This window comes from Lithobates pipiens, unplaced genomic scaffold (assembly GCF_037356315.1).
Source record: "Lithobates pipiens isolate NorthernLeopardFrog02 unplaced genomic scaffold, aLitPip1_a1.2 Scaffold_19, whole genome shotgun sequence".
In the NCBI taxonomy this organism is placed as follows: domain Eukaryota; kingdom Metazoa; phylum Chordata; class Amphibia; order Anura; family Ranidae; genus Lithobates; species Lithobates pipiens.
Window position 1 is genome coordinate 327594116 of NW_027507764.1, and position 17263 is coordinate 327611378.

At 40.2% G+C, this 17263-nt stretch overlaps 1 protein-coding gene across 1 annotated transcript in view; it reads right to left on the reverse strand.

Annotated features, from left to right (window-relative positions):
* Nucleotides 1–17263, reverse strand: part of DROSHA (drosha ribonuclease III) — a 579282-nt gene that overhangs the window by 74755 nt on the left and 487264 nt on the right. The gene's annotated exons all lie outside the window — the stretch shown is intronic.

A 17263-nucleotide genomic window follows, 5' to 3' on the forward strand; every position in this document is an offset into this window, starting at 1 on the left:
TAGAGGTCCTTACTGCCTTATCTACAATCCCTTTGTAAACAGCAGTTTGGCCCTGAACCTGCTGCTGATTAAGGTTTTCTGTGAATGGACTCTAGGCTAGAAAGATGTAAAAGTTCCCATGGAAAAAAACCAACTGTACATTCTGGTCTTAACTACATATGAGATTTGGCACAGCAGCTGGACTGGTAGGTGAAATCTGGAAACTACAGATCTAAATTCAGATAAAATCTGGGAACTGCATGGCAAGGAAGGCCCTCTGTTTTATTATCCTTAGTCACAAACAAGCAAGTTCGATTTCTTTGACATTCCATGTAGCAAATAATCTGACACAGGTGCAGATGTGGTCACAGTAAAAGTAATCCCATAATATATTGATTAAGAAGGCAATCTTGTACAAGCTACATGAGCCATCATTTTTATTTTACTAATATTTCACTAGGTGGACACCATCTCTCCAATTTTTGATCATGGTGACTTCAGTGGCTTAATCTGTTTATTTATTTTACATTATTTAATACGTAAAAGATGAAGGGTGCTCTTACTTGAGTTTATAGTCCCTTTATTGTATATATATATATATATATATGGGCATTTTATGCTTTTGAGGTGCTTTACTTTCTCAGAAAGTCAACGTGTAGCTCAAGGCCTGGGTAAACTGCTTTGCTGGAGTAACTCTAAGATTTCAGAAGCCAAAGGAGGAGTCATTTAGTCATATTTGGTATTTACAGCACTCATTTTTCTAAAAGACGAATGCAGTGTGCTCTGCCAGGATATGAACAAGTTGCTAGCAGTGAGCATAAAACATTTTTAATTTTATTGGGGGGGGGGTTAGGAGACAGAGACACACACACACACACAAGCTGACATGCAGGAAGGAGGGGGCGAGGGAGAGAGAAGAGAACAGAGGGGGCAGCAGCATATGACAGAGGGACACACTCTGACCACAGTGGTCAGCGCTCAGTAGCCCTGCTTTTCGTGGTCAGCTCAGAGAGGGGATACAGAAAGTGGCAGGTTCAGGGAAGTTTTTTTTTTTATAGTTTAGAGGGGGGCAGATTACACAGCACAAGCACTGTGCTGCTTAATATGCTTTAAGGGACCAGGAAATCTATTTTTTGAGGGTTAACAAATGCTTTAAAGTGCCCCAAGTTTCACATATTTGCCTATATGTGCTTACAAACCACTTAGGAACATGCAGCATAACGCAATTCCAAAAAAACAGACTCCAGTTCTGATGATGAGATCTGCTGCTGATTTAAAGTAGAATAGGCAAAATCTTATTTTTTTTTTTTTTGATAGAGCAAAGGAGGGGTATAACCCATGCAAGTTTGTTTTTTGCCATCTGTGTCCCAGTGGGGAGATTTCCCTTCACTTTCTGTCCCATATCCACAACAGGGAGCGAGAGGAAATCCTTGCAAATTAAGGGAAACCCTTGCAGACTCCCAGTTTTCCAGAACTAGTATCCCTAATGGAAGATTTCCTTTCTATTACTTTTTTAGAGACAACCCAAAATGTAGGATTTTCTTTTACTTTCACTTTCAATGACAAAGGTAAACAGGACAAATAGAGAGGGTGAATTTCCCTATCGGGAGCACTGACAGCAATAAAAACTGACAGGTAATTCATCTGCACTCAACCTAAAAAAAAAGCTTAGCCTTTAGTTATACTTTAAATAGGTATTTAGTATGTACAGGTTTAAAATATTCATATGGAAGTGGTAGGCAGTGCCAGAATGTAACCCCACCACAAAGAAGGCACGCACACGGATTTGTTTTATCAGCAGCTATGACAGAAGATGCACAACTGATGTTCACTATACAAGTTACAATAATGTTGGGAAACACCAAGCAGCATTACAAGCTATACAAAAAAATAAATGTTTAAAAGGTTACAATAATACCCAATTAGGTTAAGACAAAATAAAGTGGTAATCAACCCAAAAGCAAACATTTGTTATATTAATACCATATTGTAGATGGGGTGGCTGCATTTTTTTTAATAGGCTTTGTACCATTTATATCACCAAATAATCCAGCCAGTAAGTATGTTGTATTTCAACAGAAGTTGTCCTGCAGATGTAGCAGTTGCTGTAATTGCTTAAAAGTGTTGAAGCTGGAGTTTGGTTTCAATTTGTTAGTGTATCTAAATCTGCTAGTGCATCCAATACTCTCCTCTCCCAGATTAACAATGCTGCTGTCCAAAGGTGTCTTTGTTGCTCCTTTATCTAGAATGTAGGCATGCCGATACAGGAGGTAGGTTACTGGCTGAATTACCAAGTGAAAACAGAGGTGATTGAGCCAAAAAAATAGAAAAGGGATGCCACCACAAAATGATCAGGATTGGTAAGCTGCAACATGTTAAATGTTTGGTTTAAAGTGGTTATAAACTCTCCCCCACAACTTTGTCCCATGTAAATCAACATAAAAAACCCTAATGAACATGCTTGTAGATATCTCCTTACTTGCTTAGTATTGTTGTAATCCTTTTTGTTCTTTAGAATGACATCACTGAGCATGCCCAGATCTCCCCTGATTTATGGCACACTCTCTATGTGCTTGTCTATCTGTTATCAGGACTTCCTACGGCACACCACTGATATCCTAGGAGGCTGCAGAATCATTCAAAGCTTTCTCCTACACCCCATGTGACCATGTGACATCACATGCAGTGTAAACCTGGCCATTACTGCCGTCTTATCAGCTGAAGCTGATAAGACTGACAAAGGCAAACATTAGACAATTGGCACAAGTAAACACTATGAAATAAAACAAGTCAGCTATGAACAGGGAAGCAGGGTTGCCATAGAAACGTTGGATTGAGAAGGAGGCTTGTTTAACAGTACAGGAAGTACTCAATGTAAGGGCGGAAATACACTCCACTGTGGACTCAGAAAACAATACTTAAGATGGTGCTGCCTAACCCCTGGAAACAAGTTTTTTAAAGTTTCTTTAAACAGTAAGTATGCAATTTGGGCTGGATTACAGTTTGATAATTACTTACCGTGGTGTGAAAAAGTGTTTGCCCCCTTCCTCATTTCCTGTTCCTTTGCATGTTTGTCACACTTAAGTGTTTCGGAACATCAAACCAATTTAAACAATAGTCAAGGACAACACAAGTAAACACAAAATGCAATTTGTAAATGAAGGTGTTTATTATTAAAGGTGAAAAAAAATCCAAACCATCATGGCCCTGTGTGAAAAAGTGATTGCCCCCCTTGTTAAAACATACTATAACTGTGGTTGTCCACACCTGAGTTCAATTTCTATAGCCACACCCAGGCCTGATTATTGCCACACCTGTTCACAATCAAGGCATCACTTAAATAAGAGCTGCTTGACACAGTAAGGTCCACCAGAAGATCCTTAAAAGCTACACATCATGCCGAGACCCAAAGAAATTCAGGAACAATTGAGAAAGAAAGTAATTGAGATCTATCAGTCTGGAAAGGGTTATAAAGCCATTTCCAAAGCTTTGGGAATCCAGCAAACCACAGTGAGAGCCATTATCCACAAATGGCGAAGACATGGAACAGTGGTGAACCTTCCCAGGAGTGGCCGGCCGCCCAAAATTACCCCAAGAGCGCAGCGACGACTCATCCAAGAGGTCACAAAAGACCCCACAAAAACGTCCAAGGAACTGCAGGCCTCACTTGCCTCAGTTAAGGTCAGCGTTCATGCCTCCACCATCAGGAAAAGACTGGGCAAAAATGGCCTGCATGGCAGAGTTCCAAGGAGAAAACCACTGCTGAGCAAAAAGAACATCAAAGCTCGTCTCAATTTCTCCACAACACATCTTGATGATCCCCAAGACTTTTGGGACAACATTCTGTGGACCGATGAGACAAAAGTGGAACTCTTTGGAAGGTGTGTGTCCAAGTATATCTGGCATAGAAGGAACACTGCATTTCATAAAAAGAACATTATACAAACAGTAAAATATGGTGGTGGTAGTGTGATGGTCTGGGGCTGTTTTGCTGCTTCAGGACCTGGAAGACTTGCCGTGATAAAAGGAACTATGAATTCTGCTGTCTACCAAGAGATCCTGAAGGAGAATGTCCGACCATCTGTTCGTGTACTCAAGCTGAAACGAACTTGGGTTCTGCAGCAGGACAATGATCCTAAACACACCAGCAAGTCCACCACCGAATGGCTGAAGAAAAACAAAATGAACACTTTGGAGTGGCCTAGCCAAAGTCCTGACCTGAATCCTATTGAGATGTTGTGGTATGACCTTAAAAAGGCCGTTCATGCTCGAAAACCCTCTAATGTAACTGAATTAGGACAATTCTGCAAAGATGAGTGGGCCAAAATTCCTCCAGGACGCTGTAAAAGCCTCATTGCACGTTATCGCAAACGCTTGGTTGCAGTTGTTGCTGCTAAGGGTGGCCCAACCAGTTATTAGGTTTAGGGGGCAATCACTTTTTCACACAGGGCCATGATGGTTTGGATTTTTTTTCACCTTTAATAATAAACACCTTCATTTACAAATTGCATTTTGTGTTTACTTGTGTTGTCCTTGACTATTGTTTAAATTGGTTTGATGTTCTGAAACACTTAAGTGTGACAAACATGCAAAGGAACAGGAAATGAGGAAGGGGGCAAACACTTTTTCACACCAGTGTATTATAATGGACTAAATGAAAAGAAGCATCAGAGTGGGAGAGTTTACTTTCTCTTTAATACCGCTTTAAACCTGGATAATGTAGCAGTCCTAATAAAATAAAATTGCAGATCTTCGCCATTACTAGTAAAAAAAAATATATATAATTATAATAAAAATGCTATAAATCTATCTCCTATTTTGTAGATGCTATAACTTTTGCTCAAACCAATCAATATATGCTTACTGATTTATTTTTCCAAAAATACGTAGAATAATACATTTCGGCCTAAACTGAGAAAAAAATTTGCTTTTTAAAAAAAAAAAAAAAAAAAAAGATAAAAGGGGTTATTTATTATAGCAAAAAAGTATAAAATGTTGTGTTTTTTTCAAAATTGACGCTCTTTTTGTTTATAGTGCAAAAAATAAAAATCGCAGAGGCGATCAAATACCACCAAAAGAAAGCTTTATTTGTTGGAAAAAAGGATGTCAATTTTGTTTGGGTGCAGTGTTACACGACCACACAATTTTCAGTTAAAGCTACGCAGTGCCAAATCGCAAAAAATGGCCCGTCATTCAGCAGCCAGATCTTCTGGGGCTGAAGTGGTTAATAAACACTGTAAAAAACTGCTTTACCCACAGTTTACACTATTTATTAGGGATGCACTGATAAAAATAGAGTTATCTGCGTTTTGTCAATAGAAAAAAAAAAGGGACGATAATGGCATGCTACGTCCCATTGACTTCAATGTACAATTGTATCCCATTGACTTCAATGCACAATTGCGTCCCATTGGCTTCAATACAAAAACGACCCCTTTTGACTTCAATGCAATATTGCGTCCCATTGACTTCAATGCATAATTGCCAGCACCGTCGCACTTTGAATGACAATTGCGCAGTCATGCAACACTGTACCCAACTAGAGCTTTCTTTTGGTAATATTTAATCACTACTGGGTTTTGTTATTTTTTGCTAAATAAATGTGTATATTGTTTAGTCTGTAGAAAAGTCAGAGTCCACAAACTATAGTATAGACTGTATCTGAAAATTGATCAATCCTGATTTAATGACAGGACAGTACAAATATCGCCCTTTTTGGAAAGTAGACAGTCCAATATATTTAGTAAGAGGCATGGCAGTTTTTTTTTAAGTTGTAATTTTTTTGTCTTTTTTTTGGAAAATGTCATTTTTTTTTACATACTGTCACCAGTGCAGTACAGCGTCATCATATAACTGGTGTGGCAGTGATTGGGAACAGTATGAAAAATAAATATACATTTTTTTTTCTTTTTAAACACACTGTGAGCAGAGCAATATAATGTTACCATAGTAACATTGTGCTACTCTGTGGAAGTGATCGGGATTTTTTTTTTTTTTAACACAATATGATTGCAGTGAATTGCTTTCCTATAAGCAAGCATTTAACTGAATGAAACATATATTCAGTTTGTTTTGTTGTGATTAGCTATGATTGGTCAAAGCTAATCACATGGTACAGATGGGCTGTGATTGACCCTGTCTGTATCATATGATCAAATTGACCAATCACAGCTAGCAATCCAATTGTTCACAATTAATGGCATGAAAGGAAGCCATCCATTTTTTAAAACTGTCATTTGACCTGTTGTGATTGGTCACAGCGGTTACATGGTACTGGCAGCGAGCTGGTACACTGATCAGTCATTGGCCGTGTCTGGTGGGCACAGCTGGTGATGGATTGTGCGAGTGGCACCTTTTGAGAGGAGGTCATATGACACTAAAAAGTACGAATGTCCTGCCCAGCTTACGACAGATTGACGCCATTAAAAATGCATTAACTATTTTTTTTAAACAGTCAGTTTCAGTTTTCTGCCAAGTGCATTCTAAATTTTCGGTTTCAGCACCGGAATTTAAATTTTGGTGCACCACTGGTATTTATAATAAAATCCACAGGTTTTTGCTTTTTTTTGTTTTTGATAGATTGAGGAAAGTTTTTATTGCTGCGTGTCCTCACAGGGGAGATTGTGCTCGCTTTCCATCTGTACAAGTCATAGGAATCTCTCCAACAGGAGAAAAAAACAACAACCCTTTTTTGTATAGTTTGCAAGAGTCAGAAGATCTGACAATGTGTGGCAACTGCTCCTCCCATTTCTTGTATACATATCACACAGACAGGAAGTGAGGTTAAAACAAAACAAAAAAAAAAAACTTGACTGGCGTCCGTCTTTAATATTTGAAGATATTTATAAAGTACCAGTATTTTTAGTTCCATATTCCTCTTTACTGAAAGTCTTAAAATATAACTTAGAAGTAACTCGCTGTTCAGTTCTCCATTTACCTCGCAGGTCAGTTCTCATTCCCAAATGCTGGATGAGACTGAAATTCTTTATACATGAGGTTCATGGCAGGTTAAACATTAACAGAAATATCTGTCTAAAAAGCTTGAAATTTAACACTGCTAAAGAAGCACTTACCTTTTCTGTTAAGTGCTTTGACTTTTTAGCTCATTTTATATTACAATCTATATAATGCATCTTGCATTATGATAAGCTCTGGACTTTTTTTTCTAAATGTACGGGGAACTTTTTCTACAACTATATTGTACAGGCTAAAATGTCTTCCTCCAACAGTAGTAGTGGTATGTGTAGGCAAGTTATACAAGAGCCTCAATAAACATGATTCCAAAAGAATAAAGTACCTAATTGAGTTGTTTTTTTCATTGTCATCACAAGGAGTCCATTACAGATCATCAAAACAATCATGTTTGTATTATAACGGGTTCATCATAATGCCATTAGTGTCTGAATAATTTACCCCCTATAGCACTGCAAGCAATGCCCTTGCCTGCCACATAAAGGTATCTGTAGCAACCAAGTAATGAAGCTACTATATATGCGGTTTTCTTTTTTGGAACATACTAGTTCCTTGGGTGCCAAGCTTATCCAATGGCTTCAGTACTTTCTAAGCCAATAAATTGGTGAAGTATTAAGAATAGGAGCTCTGACTTCACTTTTCTGTTCTGCATATTTGTCTTAGGCAAGTGTCCCCAAGTGTTTAAATCTGAGACAGCCAAGTAGCTTGTATTCTTAGGAGGAGGTCAGCAGTGACAACACTGAAAGATCTCTAGCTGCCTGTAACACACAGGAGCAAAGTGTTTCATGAGGGTTGAGCTAACCCAACATAAGTATACAGTGCAAATGTGTAGAAATATAGGAATAAAGGAACCCAAGAGCTCCTAAAATTGTGGGAAACTCATTTACAGACATTAGAATGCAGTATATATTGTGTGGTTTACAATCAAAGAATTTATCTACTGAGTTGCAAGAAGTGAGTGAGATGATGAAAGTGGTTCTAAAGGTCCACATTTTTTTTTATTGTTTACCTTAAAGCAACATTCAAGCTGTCAGGAACCATGAAACAGACAGTCAGAAAATGCAGCAAAAATCACACCTTTTAATAAAATAGTACAACTGATAAATGTAGTCAAAAGATAGCCAAGGTTCAGTACCCAAAACTGAATCTGTTCACGATGGAACTCACACTTTTCAACTTACAGTACAGGTTATGATCTCTCAGCCTCTGTAGCACACAGACAACATCTGTGTGGTGGCTCTCTAGAAAATTTAGAATATATAAGAATATCATCGAGATAAATCACCACACATTGCTGCAACATATCTCAGAGGACATTGTTGTAGAACTCCTGAAAAACTGCAGGAGCGTCGCAAAGACTAAACAGCATTACAAGGTATTTGTAATGTCCTGTCCTGGTGTTAAATGCAGTTTTCCATTCACCTCCCTCCTTGATCCTCACCAGATTTTATGGCCCTCTCAGATCACCATTGCTCCCTTGATGCGGTCAAATAATTCCTTAATCAATGGAATCGGATAGGCGTTCTTAATCTTGAAGCGATTGAGAGCTCTATAATCGATACAAGGTCTCAGTTCTCTTTCACAAAGAAGAAACCAGCACCAGCAGGGGACAAGGATTTTGCGGATGAACCCTAGAGAAAGTGTGTCAGCAACAGTCCTTCATGGCTTTATCCTCTGGTAAACCTGGCCACGGGGAGGCATAGCACCAGGTTAAAGGTCAATTGCGCAATCATTCGACCGGTGTGGAGGCAAACTACCGGCTTGAACCTTGTCAAAAATATCCCTAAATTCGAGGTACATCTCTGGCAAGGAGGAGAGGGAAGAGGTGCACAAGACCTTAGCCACTTGCCGAAGACATGTCTTACTGCATTGTGGCACCCAGGAAAGAACCTCAGCACAAAGCCAATCAGAAGAGGGATTGTGCCTCTGTAACCAAGGATAACCAATAACCACCAGATAATGGGGAGAGAAACTGGATTATCTCATGGTGAAGAGCTCCTACGGCCATGGTCAACAGAGCAGTCTCATGAGTCACATGGGCAGGCTGTAGAGGTCTCCCATTAATAGCCTCAATAGTGGAGTGGCACAAAGCTACAGTGAAATTGAATGCTTAGACACAAAGGCGCTGTCTATGAACAGGCCTGCAGCCCGAGTTGATTAAATCCTGTGCATCGATGGATGACGAAAGTGTAACCAAAGCTAGAGGCTTATCCTTCAAGGTAACTGGGGAAGTAACAATGCTACCTAAGGTCTATCCTCTACAGGACCTCAGGTGCAAGCGTTTCCTGGATGGATAGGACAAAACTTCAAGAAGTGACCTGCCTGGCCATAATAAAGGCAAACATCTCTCCCTCCTCCTAAAGGTCCTCTCATTCGCAGAGAGGCGTGTTAAGCCCAACTGCATGGGTTCTACTTCACTGGCAGACTCGGTACCAGGAGGCATAGGAGGTGAGGGAGGCAAGGGTGGGACTGCAAAGCTCGGAGCCAAATGTACAGGAGGCTTCCGCAAGCGCTCCCTAAAGGAAGGTCTCTCTCTGAGTCTGGAGCCAATGAGAACGGCAAACATGATAAACTTTTTCAGATCTATAGGTATGTCTCGGGCTGCTATCTCATCTTTGATGTTATCTGAGAGACCATGAGAAAAAGAAGCCATAGGTGCCTCATTATTCCAAGTGACCTCTGCTGCCAGAGTATGGAATTCAATGGCATAATCAGCAACAGCTCTCGTACTCTGATGGACATAAGGCTCTTGGCAGGAGAAGTGGAGTGTGTCAAGTACCCATTTAAAAGGAAGCAACAAACTCTGGGTAACTTAGGACAATGGGTTTTTGCGTCTCCCATAGAGGGGTTGGCCAGGCCAAGGCTCTATCAGAAAGCAAAGAAATAATGAAGCCTACTTTGCTTCTGTCCGTGAGGAACGCCTGGGGCAGCATCTCAACGTATATTCCAACCTAAGAAACCCTATGCATTGAACTGGATTGCCCCCAAATCGCTGGGGACGTGGAGCAGAACCAGACATAATATTCAAGGCAGGTGCCTGCACAGAGACTGGAGCAGCAGTAGGGATGGCCTGAAACACAGTTTGTACTGGAACAGCCACAGTGGGAGGATCCAGGTGAGCAGTGCGAATCAGGAGTGTCTGTAAGGCTATGGCAAACTGATCCATGCGGTGATCCTGCTCATTCAACCTGGACAAAATATTACCTCTAGGTGGATTGCCTGCACCTTCTGAATTCATGGCCCTCGTCTACTGTCAGGAACTATGAAACTGACGGAGGCAGAAAATGCAGTAAAAATCCCACCTTTTAATAAAATGGTAAAAATGGTACAACTGGTAAATGTAGTCAAAACATAGCCAGTGTTCGGTAGCCAAATCGTAGTAGTCAGAACAAGTCAGGAAATCAGGAAGCCAGAGAGTGTAGTCAGAGGCAGCGGAAAGGATCAGGAACCAGAAGGGATGACAACCAGGCAAGTCTTCAACAGGGACACAGCAGAAAGTCTTTAGATATGTTGACCAAGGTGAAGGCATGGAAGAAATGAACCAGGGAGTTTAAATAGCCAGAAGGGGCTGGCTGTGGGTTTGACTGACGAGCAGGAGATGATCAACAAGTGAAAAAACTGTGAAGCGATGAGTACTGTCAATTAACCAACAGCTGAGCAGCCTGAACACAGAGAAGGAAGGGCTGAGAGCCCAGCATGACAAAAGCTTAGTTTGTTTTATTTTGTATTATTAAAACAACAAACATGGTCTACTTACCTGCTCTGTGCAGAAGTTTTGCACAGCCCTGATCCTCTTTTTCTGGAGTCCCCCCGCTGGTGATCCAGGCCCCTCCTCTTTGGCAAGTGCCCCCATGGAAAGCCTCTTTCCCTTGGGGCATTTGTGCATGCTCACTCCTGAGCTGCCCTGTCTGCGTCTATTGACACAGAGTGGGTGGCTCGGCCCCACCTTCTGCTCGCTTGGCACAACATTTGATTGACAGCAGCGGGAGCCAATAGCTCCTGCTATCAATCGGCCAGGGAGGAGGGGGACAGTGGCGAGAGCGATGTTGCATGAGACTTGGCTGACCAGGGCTCTCCCTCCTGATTGGGTGAGATACACAGCGGGCGCAATTGGCTCCCACTGCTGTCAATCAAAGTCAGTGAGCCAATAAAGAGAGAGGGGACGAGGCCAAGCCGTGGCTCCATGTCTGAATGGACACAAACAGCAGCGGCTTAGCTTGGGTGCCCCCATAACAAGCTGCTTGCTGTGGGATTAAACGGCAGGAGGGAGGGGCCATTTTTGTGGCAACATTTTATCTATATGCTGTTCTATGCTTTAGTTTGTGTTACTGTTGAAAGTAGAAAGGAAAGAAAAATAAATAAATCTAATTTCTACACTGGTAGTGAGTGTTCTGGCCAAGTCACACATAGTTACTAACAGATGCTCTCAAACAGAAAGCAGAATAAATGAGATTGGTAACTGCTGGGTTAAAGCATTCATTTTAACCAGAATAGAAACGGCAATTTAATGCAATGGAATAGTTCAATGTCGTTGTTAACATTCAGAGTGATAAAATATTTATTGGCATATCTAAAATGTCTTATACTGTAAGATACATTAAATAACTGCCTGTCACAGAGCTCTTTGGGTTACAAAATTGGCACAAATGTACTTTGATAATTTTTTTTTTTAAATTGCAAAAAAAAAAATTAAATGCTTACATTCTTTCTGTAATAAGAGCATATTCATCTGCTTAAAATTTAAAGGTTAAGCAAGAAGAAAGTATTTTAATTGTGTGACTGTAGTTTAATGCCATATTTTTCCATTATTGCTGATTAGATACTCATCTGGAAAATGGCTACAGTTGGTTTTATAATTTTTTCATCAGCAAATTAGCAGAATGAGAATGTGTGTAGGGTGGAGAGAGGGGGAGTTCTATACATACAAATTTAGTCTATCCTAACGATTGTGACATTTATAAAGACGTAAATGCCAAAACGTAAAGCTTTTCTAGATTTTATCATCAAATTAGCTAATGAAACTCAATTTAAATAGCCACCACTGTCACATTTTACTGTGAGAAAGCTGAAGTTAAATAAGTAGGGAAAAAAGCAAGATAAATACTGAGATCAGTGATTTTATTTATATATACAGTGCCTTGAAAAAGCATACCCCTTGAATTGTTCTACATTTTGTCATGTTACAACCAAAAACGTAAATGTATTTTACTGGGATTTTATGTGATAGACCAACACAAAGTGGCACATAATTGTGAAGGGCAAGGAGAATAATAAATGGTTTTCAACATTTTCTAAAAGTAAATATCTGAAAAGCGTGGTTTGTATTCAGCCCCCTTTACCCTACACGGTTGGACATTCCGACCACAAAATCCGTCTGAGTTTTTCCGACGTATTTTGCCCGAAACTTGTGTTGCATACACACAGTCGCCCAAAGTTGTTGGAAAAACTGATCGCTCGGAACGAGGTGACGTACAAAACGTACAACAGGACTACGTAGAGGCCAGTAGCCAATAGATTTAGTAAAAAAAAATTGTGAGCATGCGTGCCACTTTGTGCGTCGAAATTCTCTACACACGATCAGAAAAAGTCCGATCGGATTTTGTTGTCGGAAAATTTTAGATCCAGCTCTCAAACTCTTTTGGTCGGAAATTCCGATGGAAAAAGTCCGATAGAGCCCACACACGATCGGATTTTCCAACAACATAATCCGATCAGACTTTTTCGGTTGGAAATTTCCGACCGTGTGTATGGGGCATAAGGCTCGATTCACACTGTGTTTTTTGATTAATTTTGCAGAAATGCAGGGACATTTTTTAACATGGGTTCCTATGGAACATGTTCAAGTTAATGCATTTTAGTGCCATTTTTTTTTTTTTTAAAGGATCGGGGACTTTTTTCCCCGCAACATGCAGCGATTTACATGTAATAGAACTTAATGGACTTGCATCCAAAATGCAAGTACCACGTTTTTACCACAATTTTGCTGCGTTTTTTTATTTTTATTTTTTACACTGTATATAGCTGGTTGCTAAGGCGGGGACCAGGAAGCCATCCGCCACGTCCTTAACAACCAGTAAGTCACCAGCTGTCAGCTGACTTCCCTCTCAATGTAAAAAAAAAAAAAAAAAAATGCGTCAATGGGTCTAGTATGGATTCTAAGGTGACCCCCCCCCACACCAAAATGTAAAAAAAAAAAAAATGGGATGGGGGTGCCCCCAAAAGCCATACCAGACCCTTATCCGAGCATGCAGCTCGGCAGGTCAGGAAAGGGAAGGGATCAGCGAGCACCCCCCCTCCTGAATCATACCAGGCCGCATGCCCTCAACAAGGGGGATGGATGCTTTGTGGCGGGGGGGCTCTGTGCCCCTCCCACCCCAAAGTACCTTGCCCCCATGTTGATGGGGACAAGGGCCTCTTCCCAACAACCCTTGCTTGGTGGTTGTCGGGGTTTTTGGGCGGAGGGCTTATCGGAACCTGGAAGCTTCCTTTAACAAGGGGGCCCCCAGATCCCGGCGCCTCCCTTTGTGAATGAGTATGGGGTACATTGTAACCCTACCCATTCACAAAAAAAAATAAAAGTAGTGTAGTGTTAAAAAACACAGTAGACAGTTTTTGACAAGTCTTTTAGTAAAAATCTTCTTCCTCCGGTCTTCCTCCATCTTCTCCCTCATCTTCATTCTATGGTCTTCTTCTCCTCCTGCTTCTTCTTCCGCTCTTCTTCAGTCTGCTTTGTCCAGTGTTGTTCTTCCTCTGCCAACGGCTCCTGCCGACGACCCTCCTCTGATGCTGCATCCCGCTCATCTGTCGGCGCCGATGTCCTGCATTTCTTAAATAATGATGGGGGCGTGGCAATCAGATTACATCATCTGGAGGCCATGCCCCCTTGCCATGTCACCACCCGGGGCATGATGGGTATGTGATGTCGCAAGGGGCGTCCTTATTTAAAAAATGCAGGGCATCGGCGCCGACAAATCAGCAGGACGCAGCAACGGAGGAGGGTAATCTGTGGGAGCAGCGGCAGAGGAAGAAGAACACCGGAAAAAGACGACAGAAGAAGAGCGGAAGAAGAAGCAGGGAAAGAGGGAGAAGACTGGAGGATGAAGCACAGAAGAAGAAGATTTTTAATAAAGACTTGTCAAAAACTGTCTATTGTATTTTTAACGCTACACTACTTTTTTTTAGTGAATAGGTACAATGTACCCCATACTCATTCACATGGGGGGGTAGGATCTGGGGGCCCCCTTGTTAAGGGGGGCTCCCAGATAAGCCTTCCGCCCAAAAAAACCCTGACAACCACCGGGCAAGGGTTGTCGGGAAGAGGCCCTTGTCCACATCAGCATAGGGGCAAGGTGCTTTGGGGTGGGGGGCGCAGAGGTTTGTTAGAATTTGTTTGTTAGAACAAAATTCAGTCTTTTAAAAAAAAAAAAAATTAACAAAAAAATAAAAACCGCAGAGGTGATCAAATACCACCAAAAGAAAGCTCTATTTTTGGGAAAAAAAAATATAAAAATTTAATTTGGGTACAGTGTTGTATGACCGCGCAGTTGTCATTCAAAGTGAATCAGCGCTGAAAGCTGAAAATTGGTCTGGGCAGGAGGGGGGTTTAAGTACCCAGTGAGCAAGTGGTTATTCATCTCATGGAGCACTGTTCACTTCTTTTTCTTCAGCAGGGACAGGGAAGCTGGTCAGAGTTGATGGGAAGATAGATGGAGCCAAATACAGGGGAATCTTAGAAGAAAACCTGTTAGAGTCTGCAAAAGACTTGAGACTGGGGTGGAGGTTCATCTTCCAGCAGGACAATGGCACTAAACATACAGCTACAATGGAATGGTTTAGATCAAAGCATATTCATATGTTAGAATGGCCCAGTCAAAGTCCAGACCTAAATCCAATTGAGAATTTGTAGCAAGACTTGAAAATTGCTGTTCACAGACGCTCTCCATCCAATCTGACAGAGCTGAGCTATTTTGCAGAGAAGAATGGGCAAAAATGTCACTCTCTAAATGTGCAAAGCTGGTAGTAGAGACATTCCCAAAAAGACTTGGAGCTGTAATTGCATCGAAAGGTGATTCTACAAAGTAATGACTCAGGGGGGCTGAATACAAATGCACGCCACACTTTTCAATTATTCATTTGTAAAATATTTTGAAAACCATTAATCATTTTCCTTTCACTTCACAATTATGTGCCACTTTGTGTTGGTCTATCACATAAAATACATTTACTTTTTTGGTTGCAACATGACAAAATGTGGAAAATGTCAAGGGGTATGAATACTTTTTTAAGACACTGTTTATATATATATATATATATATATATATACACACACACACACACACACACACACACACACACACACACACATATATATATATATATATATATATATATATATATATATATATATATATATATATATATATTTTTTTTTTTATTGCTTTTAAGTGTAAATGTGAGATGTTTTTAAACCCAGATCTCACGTTAAAGAGGTCCTGTCATGCTTTTATTTATATTGCAAAGGATGTTTACAGCCACTTGCTTCCTGGGCACCTAAACCCTCCCTCCTGCCCAGACCATTTTTCAGCTTCACTCTAACAATTGCGTGGTTATACAACACTGAACCCAAATTAAATGTTTATAATTTTTTCCCCCATAAATAGAGCTTTCTTTTGGTGGTTTTTGATTGCCTCTGGGTTTTTTTATTTTTTGTTAAAAAATACCGATTTTTTTTTTAAATAATAAAATAATAATATATATATATATATATATATATATATATATCTATATCTATATATATATATCTATATATATATATATATATATATATATATATATATATATATTTATATATATATATATATATATATATATATATATATATATATATATATAGATAGATAGATAGATATATATAGATATATATTTTTTTTATTTTGTTAAATTTTTGCAAACAGGTAATTTTTCTCCTTCATTGATGTACGCTGATGGGCACTGAAAGGCGGCACTGATGAGGTGGCACTGAGTGGCATTGGTGGGCACTGATGGGTGGCACTGAAGGGCACGAATAGGTGGCACTGATGGGTGGCAGTGATGGGCAATGATCGGCACTGGTAGGGGACACTCATAGGCAGCACTGCTAGGTGGCACTGATTGGCACCACTTGTGGGCTTTGATAGGTGGCACTGGTGGGCACTGATTGCTGGCACTTACTGTGGACACTGATTGCTGGCACTTACTGTGGGCACCTATTGCTGGCACCTTCAGGCAGTATTGGTAGGCACAGAGGCTCTTCCTCTTCGGGACCAATGTCCCTTCAAACAGCAGCCGTTGATTGGCATTTTTTCTCCTTGCACTGTCAGTGTGAGAAGAAATAAAAAACGATTACCAATCTTCTGTTTACATCACGTGCTCAGCTGTCATTGGCTGACAGCTGATCACATGGTAAGGGCCGATATTGGCCCCTCACTCGGATCTGTGATCACCTTAGTCTCATTGAGACAGCCCGCGCTCCCTTCAGGGGGGCGTGGCGAGCCTCAAAAAGGGGAGGATGTCAATAGACCTACTCCCGGCAAAGCAGATCTGTGCTGTAGCCATCATTCAGCTATAGTGCGGATCTGAAGCAGTTAAAGGGACGTTGTAAAAATAAAAAGTAAAATAAATAAAGAAGAAAAATGGAAGTGAACGCATACGTAAGTAATGCACGCATTTGTAAACACTGTTCAAACCACACGTGTGAGGTATCGCCACTAACGTTAGACCTCCTCTGTAACTCAAAACTGGTAACCTGTAGAAATTTTTAAATGTTGCCTATGGAGATTTTAAGAGTCAAAGTTTGTCGCCATTCCACAAGCAGGCGCAATGTTTAAGCATGACCTGTTGAGTATCAATTTATCTTTCACAATATAAAAAAAATTGGTTTAACTTTACTGTTTTCTTATTTTCTAATTCAAAAAAGTGTATTTTTCCCCAAAAATTACGTTTGTAAAACCACTGGGCAAATATGTGTGACAAAGTATTGCAACGACTGCCAATTTGTTCTCTAGGGTAAATTATAATAATATATATATATATATATATATATATATATATATATATATATATATATATATATATATATATATATATATATATATATATATATAGAATGTTTGTGAGTTCTAAGTAATTTTCTAGCAAAAAACAAACAAACTGATTTTAACTTGTAAACACCAAGTGCAAAAAATAGAGCCTGGTCCTTAAGTGGTTAAAGAATTCAATCATGTCTCCCCTTTCCTTTCTTACTTCCAGACTGTATATATAGAGTTCCTAAAGT